This window comes from Cariama cristata, unplaced genomic scaffold (assembly GCF_000690535.1).
Source record: "Cariama cristata isolate BGI_N322 unplaced genomic scaffold, ASM69053v1 scaffold6603, whole genome shotgun sequence".
NCBI lineage: Eukaryota > Metazoa > Chordata > Aves > Cariamiformes > Cariamidae > Cariama > Cariama cristata.
This window is the reverse complement of record NW_009610037.1, coordinates 44,638-51,876: the sequence shown is the minus strand read 5'-3', so window position 1 is coordinate 51,876 and position 7,239 is coordinate 44,638.

Here is a 7,239-nt window from a genome sequence, read left to right as displayed (position 1 = left end):
GAGAATCATTTGATATAAAGTGTTATATTTTCATTAGCTGCCAATTTTCACTAATGGGAGAACAGATCTAATAGCCTGACTGTACTCTCGTAGGCCGCAGAGAGGCCATTAACAATTTCATTCATACAGTGTCCAAGGTGCTTTACAGGAGTGTAACTATTGCTGTTGGACTTTGAGTGCTACAAAATGCTAAAAGCGGTTTTGGATTGAATTATTTTAATATAGTTGGATTAGATTGTGAATATCATGAGGCAGGTCTCTTCCCTGCTCCCCTCCCCGATAATAATGAAGTCATTTCATACAGCAACTGTGAAGGAAAAACTGAAACAAAATATCTTCTAAATTTGTATTACATTTGGTAAATAACTTGGCCAAAAAAGTTATCTTTCTATTAATACTGAAGGGTTTCATTTTAAAATTTACATTTTTAAATACACTTTTAATTAAATTAGTTTAATGGATACCCGAACAAAATATTTCATTTCAGTTTGGGATAAAATTATACGATCTTGCTTGACCAAAAATTAATGTTTTAATTTCACATAAATAAACTCTTGATCGAGCCTTCTAGATTAACCCATAGTATTTCTCCTCTCTCTCACTTTCTTACCAGCTCCTGAGTTTTCAGTCTGAAAAAATTGTCTGAGAATGTTTTTTGGCACTTAACTCTAGTTGTGGACAATTTGATACTACTTAATCCTCACTTTTATTCACCTACACCCCTCAGGTACAGCATTATGTGGGGCTAGGCTTCAGTACCATACAGGTCCTCTTTCAAGCTCCTGTCGTTGTCATATGGAACCGATACAGCGAATGGGATACAAATCATTCATATAATAAACATAGTCTAAACTAAAAGTAACTTGGCAGAAAATTATCAAGTCATGTTCATGTTATTAAAATTCAGGTTCTGGCAAAAAGCTGAGGAAGTGAGAAAATTTCTTGTGTAGAAGTGGTAGGTTTTTGATATGGGCCTTTTGAAGAGATTGGGTAGGGGGACAGTGACTGAACGGAGATGAGATCCTGCAGCATGGAGGAATGTATTAGTGTGTTTCAAAGATTGCTCCTGAATAGGTTGCTAGGGCCAAGCTGTTACTTCCAACTGATCAACCTTTTTCCAAGCAAGATCTTAAAGATCTATTGCAGGAGGGACAGGAGTGAGAAGCGTTGAAGTAACCGTGAGATACAAAGGGACTTTTGGAGAAGGACTGATGGAGGGAGAGAAGTAACTGACAGGGAAAGCTTTGGTCACTAAGAAAAATGCAGCATCTTTGTGAGTTTAACCCCTGACTTGAATTTCAGGTCCAAACCTGTAGTCAATAGGAGTGCGGCAGGCAGGTATGAAAACAGAAGAAACTTTACCAGGCTACTCGGCTCTATCAAATTTCTGTGAAGCTAGGATAGTTGTCCAAGGAACTGTTGAGAGTTGTTTGGCTGGAAACAGTTTGAGATGTAATAAAAACAAGCATTAAAAACCATCAAAAGCAAAATTTTGGCTGTCTGTAGTGTGTTTTGGTTTATATTCAGATACGTGCTTAGGTGATTTAAGCCTGTAATATGAATTCTGTTTTTCGCTTTAGAATAATGTACGACTGCCAGCTTTGAAACTTCTAATGGCTACATCAATGTTCATATACTGATGATTTCCTTTCTCTCTACTCCCTCCTCCCCACACACACACGTTACAATGGCTTTTGTGAAATAGCTTACATCATAGGGTACATTTAATAAAAACAGAGCATAGAGACAACAATACCAGAAATCATGCTTTTTATTAACTAAAATGAGATATAATGCAATGAAAACAGTAGCCAGTAGTCTTCACTTTGTTGGTATCTGTTATCTCTGTTACAGTAGTGCAGCTGTACTGGATTGCCTTAAGTATTACACTTTGACATAATAAGTAGCAGCTCTGACCTGCTTGCCTTGTGCTTGAAGTGCACCCCTGCTCCATGTGAGCAGGGATCACAAGAACTGAACTGCTTTTTCACTTCAGGAGTAGCTAAATGCCAAAACAGATACATTCTTGCTTCAGAATGGGTTCTTTTATATTCTGCTGACCAGAAAGCAAAAGATGCAAAGATCACTTTCTATATTAGGTCAAAGAAATTTTTAAAAATGTAAGCCAAGCCCAAACACATCAATTTGACTCATTTTGCAGAGGTTTTTTCCTGTTTCAGTATAGCCGCTGCTGTCGCCTGCACTTCTGTTTAAAGCTGCAATGCAGCATGACCAACTGTTCCCTCTTTCTTCCTTTCACTTTGCTCATTTCCAAATATTCTGCTTCTGTAAGGAAGAAATGATGGTGAAAATGTTGTATCTAAGCTAGTGAAGTAGTTTAATGCCTGGATACCCATTTTTATGCCTTTGAATGGGAACTTTCTAGATTCAGTCACTTCATACTGGCAATAACGATACTCAGTGATATTTAGTGCTACTTGCATTCACAGTGCTCAGCCCATGAGCACGGAGAATATATGGACTTGGAAGTTTTTGGATTCTTTCAGATACACAAGAACAACTGGCTGGCTATGTTAATTGCTTGTTCTCGTGCTGTTCATGCATGCCCAGATAATCATTTCCCTTTCCTCTTAGGTTTGGTACGACTGAAATAAGTCATAGGAAGGAAATCCTTTACCCAGAGAGAGTTTGAATGCCAGAGACTGAGAAAGCGGTAGAGGTATAATTTACGTACTAAGGAAAATAACGTTAGGTTCTAAAACTCCAAGCTATCTCTCTTTTTCAGCTTTGTGAAAAGATTGGTGGTTCACTATTTCATATTAGGTATTCTAAGAATGTTTACATATCATTTATGTATTATTTCATAAGCTGCAGGACTCCTATTGGGAATCTTTATTGTTGTTAGCTCAAGATCTGAGCTCTTAACTGAGCCCAGACTTCCCAGCTGTTGCCACCTTGCTGATTCATTTAATTCGTATTGTTTCTTGAATTTGGACCAAGCAAGGGAGAGAAAATTTGAGCAGAGGAGTTGGGTCTGGTTTTAACCTGTTTCTGTTTGTATGTGTATTCAGTGTGGGTCCATGTGGCTCAAGTCATGTGCTGTAGCAGCCTTGAGCCTAATCTCAGGCATAGCTGATGAAGCCTTCATAAATACAGACCCAGATGCTTTATCAGAGAAGGGTCCAGTGGCTCAATAATCATTCAGAGACACTGACTGGCACAGACTCTGTCACCTAGTTAGACACATTCCGGTTGAAGAACTGGTCTCACATCATGGTTGGCTTTGTTGGCCTAGTAATAGTACAGCTCACCCTGACTGGGGTGCAATGCTAGCTGCAAGGAGGAGAGTAAAGAGAGTGACTGTTTGTCTTTGGAAGAAGTCATACCCTGATATATATCTGTTAAATCAGCAGATACGTGAGGCAAGTCTGGGAAACCTGCTAGTAAGAGCGAAGAAAAATAGTGGAAACTCTCCTCTCTCAGCACATCTGGGACATACGACAGCCATGGTAATGTGTGTATTTTTAAAACCGCATCAGAATTTATTTTCAATCCCTTCTTAATCAAAATGATTTCTCCTATATCTGAAGGGCTAATGTGGGCAATATGTGCTAATTAAAAGACACACTGCAATTGCTAGCTAATTTAAAATATTCAGAAGTATTTTACATCAAGTGATATTGACTCATCAGAAGCCAAACTTACCCTTGAGAACCAGTTCTCTACTTGCCAGTGACTTTGTTGTGGTTTAACCCTGGCCAGCAGCTAAGCCCCACACAGCCACTCGTTTGCTCCACCGCAGTGGGATGGGGGAGAGAACTGGAAGAATGAAAGTGAAAAAACTTGTGGGTTGAGATAAAGACAGTTTAACAGGTAGAACAAAAGCTGCGCATGCAAGCAAAGCAAGGAATCATTCGCTGCTTCCCATCAGCAGGCAGATGTTCTGCCATCTCCAGGAAAGCTGGACTTCATCATGCGTAACGATGACTTGGGAAGACGAACGCCATCACTCTGACCGTCCCCACTTTCCTTCTTGTTCCCCCAGCTGTATATGCTGACCATGACGTCATAAGGTATGGGATATCCCTTAGGTCGGTTGGGGTCAGCAGTCCCAGCTGTGTCCCCTCCCAACTCCTTGTGCCCCCCCTAGCCTCCTCGCTGGTGGGGTGGGCTGAGAGGCAGAAAAGCCTTGGCTCTGGGTAAGCCCTGCTCAGCAGTAACGACAACATCCCTGAGTTACCAGCACTGTTTTCAGCACAAATCCAAAACACAGCCCCATACCAGCTACGGGGAAGGAAATGAACTCTATCCCAGTCAAACCAGCACAGACTTTAAATTAAAAAAAAAAATATAAAAAATTGCCCCTGCCTTTTGTCCTGATCAGTCTCGGGATTTCATTCCGTTGACTTTTGGCTCGTCCCTACATAAAAGTGCACCCACAGAACTAAAAGTGGGGAAAGCTGTATACGTTCAGATTAGAATATCAAATGTTATCAGGAAGTGGTATGAAGGCTTTGTTTCTAGCTTCTCAAAAATACAGAAATTTTAAAAATGCTCTCAACTTGCACTATTCCCAGAGCTGTACTGGGCACTGAATAGGGACTGAATGAAAGAAGCCTCTTGCAACATTTTTCTTATCATTTACTTTCTGCCAGTATTCCTCTCAGCCTTCATAAATACTTGTGCCTACAAACGGAAGGTTACTGCAAATGAAGAGAGGCATCAGATCTCCTTTCGGTAGCAATAAAAACAGCTTCTGAATTATCTTTGTAGGATGTTCACAGTGAATATTAACTATCTTGTATCCTGCAGGACATTCAAACCCAATAAAGCTCTGTATTAGGATTATAGATTGTTAATCAGAAGTGGGAGGTGTATACACTCCATGGCACTGTATTGAGAAATAAAAGTTTTTAGCTGTTAAAAAGGTAGAGATAATTTATTGATACTGCTCCTTCTGTATTTCTTAGTGCGAACGTAAATTACTTAATGAATTGGTTTTAGTGCAGTTACAAGATGATGGTTATAATAATGTTTCCATCAAAGCCTAAGAAGAACCAATAAAACATTAATTTCTGTTCTCATGTACATGCTGCTTATGCAATCAATATCTATTGCAATATAAATCCTAATACATTTCAGAATTTAACTGTTTACATGGAGAAGTTAAAGCTGTTGCTTTCCTACTTGAATGCTTGTCAGCAGTGCATACTTGGCATACAGGAATACCAGTCCAGTTAATGAGCAAACTACAGCATTAGGAGTCTTGCTTTGATACTGATACTGACACTTCTTGCCGGAATGAATTGTCCTGCCTTGCTTTGTAAAGTGGCAGAAGACATCAGATCAGTGTTGTGCCTTAACTATAGGGCAAGTTTCTCTTTGTATCAAAACTAGAGTTTATATTATTGAAGTTAAAAATATAACTTACGTCAGCTTCTTCCTTGCTGAAATTGCAGTTCATCATTAATAATTGGGCCTTGGTCATTTTTTTCTTTTTGTACCCCAGTAAATAATTCCGTGCTTGATGGCTGAGGAACTGTGGATTTCCCAAATTACTTTAGAAGTTAAATGGCTCAGGTCTCTTTCCTGAGCTACCACAAAGCTAACTCATCGTACTGATACACATAGACAGCAACATTTCAGAAACCGAACTCCTCCAACTCTGTGGTGAGCAAAATGATGGTAATAAACCACAGGCACTGTTTCTTATCTCACCTCATTACTATCCTGTCTGCTTCACTTCTGTAGGTTTCGCATTCCAGCCACAGACCATTTCCAGCTTTTCGTATTTTGTCTGTCTTTGCAGGAGTTCCTAAGATAGCCACTAAAAAGTTATGGTTTTTTCCTTAATATTACCTATAGGAATAAACAAGACTGGGTTTTCTCATGGCACGAGAATAAGTTATTCTCTCCAGGTATATCAAATAACATGACATGAATGCTTTTCCTGCTATTAGTATGTTTCAGAATGGATAAGCTGAAGTCTTGCATTCAAACGTGAGCAGAGGCGATGTGAATAAGCAGTGTTCAATGCAATGTGCCCAGCCTACGTAAACACTGGGCTTTTTCTGTTTAGCCTAGGTCACTTGTTGGGAACCCCTAAAGCAAATTCTGTCTTTCAGAATACAATTTTCTTATCTCCACAGCTGTTGTGCTCTATGATGTGTTCTACTTTATGGCTCTTCGTTCAAAATGTTGGGGCTGTGAATCTGTTGTGTGCGAATCTGTCACCCACTTATCTATTGTGCGTGTACTCTGTATTTAGACTAACCTATGTAAAGCCCTGTCAACTTCACCGTCACTGATGCTGCTCACAGCTATGCAGTTTTAGTGTCAGGACAACTGCTTGCACAATTGAACATGGCAGGTACACTATAAAAGGTTTTACTACTAGATTTGAGACCTAGTTTGGGGAATGCTCAAGGAAATATCCATGTAAGCAAGTGCACAATGGAGTTCCAACAGCACAACTGCAGCTAACCTGTTTCTGTGGGAGAGGCAGCGGTGAGTTTGCTCACGCAGAGTTCTGCAGTCAGGGAATGGTGGTCAGAGCCAAACTTTCTTTCCCCAAGCCCTCAGAGGTGCTCTGTAAGAGAGGTTCGTGAACACCTGCTATCTCTTCGTTACTTGCTCCAATGAGGAATTGCATACGAAGCCATTTTAGGATCAGATCTGCGTATCAACAGATGAAGCTCAGGACAGAGGAGAGTTGGTCCTTAGGTATCTGGTATGAAAGACTGAGTATCACAATCACAAGTTCATGTTCATTCTCTTCTGTGCTCTGTCATGCTATATGTACTTCTCTGTCCTCTCTTAGTTATTGTTACTTGGGACAAGCCTTGCCTGCAAGATATAGAGCAAAAGGCCAAAAAAACCCCAGCCTCTCTCTCTCTCCCCTAGACAGACAGACAAGCAAAGAAAACCCCCTTGTACATTCTTTAGTTGATGCTCAAAACCAGGAAGCACTCTCTAACTTTCCAATGTGCTGGGACCTCTTCTGATAAAGCAGATATCTAAGTCCCCAAGATTGCCAGGACCGAAGGCCCTATGTGATTTCATATTGTTACTCTCTGAAAATGGAGCTGTTGACCAGTGGTAGTCCTTGTAACGCTAGTAAGTGCTTCTAAGGTGAATGCTAGTCGTGCTTTTGTTGGTGGTAGCTTCTATCTTGCTCTAACAGGACACAACCATACAATCCTAATGTCGGGCCCATCTATCCTATTCCTATCCTGTTGTTGTTGCTAGATTGGGAACATTTCTACTTTAACGTTTAAA